Genomic DNA, 713 nt, shown 5'->3' with positions numbered 1-713 from the left:
AAGGAAGCTTTAGCTCAAACCAGGACAATGTTCTAAAGAGGTGATAGTAGTATGCGCACTCTGCTGGAATCTCAAGGTTGCATCGAAGCAGTGTTTCTTAGTTTATGCATTCTAAGAAACTTTTGTTTCCGAAGAACTTTTGGTGGCAAACTCCACTGTATGAGACTATTCTAAAGCTGTGTAACTTGGTTGCTTAGGGTCACTATATGAAGTTCATTTAAAGAATTAACCCATTTTTTCTAGAAAACAGGTATTAATGCTTTCCTTAGCAGCTCAAAGAGTACTAAAAGCATTAGTCTTTGTCATTGTGCATTAGTTGGGTGAACTATTGTTCTAAGAAGAGTGTAGATGGAAAGCTAATGTGCAGACAGGCAAAATGAATCATCTTGATGGAGCTGGCCAAGATGCTACAGCAATGTAAGGTTTTGGTCCAATACATGGTTGTTTTCATACATTGTAAGTTACTGTGTTGGAGTTGGAAGTAATTTGGACTTCAGTTTACTTGGTCTATCTATTGTCTGACCTTTTCAGTGATATACTGAAATTTTAATAGTTGTCTGGAGTCTCCTCTGTCATATCATTAATTTTTAAACACTACTTCTCTAGCTTATCAGTCAGCCTTCCCAGATAGGATCTAAATCTTCAAGGTATAAAGACTGTTGCTTTATAACTATTTTTTTTTTATTATATACAGCAAGAGATGGAGGGAAGGG

The sequence above is a fragment of the Buceros rhinoceros genome, unplaced genomic scaffold, assembly GCF_000710305.1.
Source record: "Buceros rhinoceros silvestris isolate BGI_N320 unplaced genomic scaffold, ASM71030v1 scaffold7253, whole genome shotgun sequence".
Lineage (NCBI taxonomy): Eukaryota > Metazoa > Chordata > Aves > Bucerotiformes > Bucerotidae > Buceros > Buceros rhinoceros.
The sequence above is the reverse complement of the archived record's forward strand: the minus strand, read 5'-3'. Positions refer to the sequence as shown.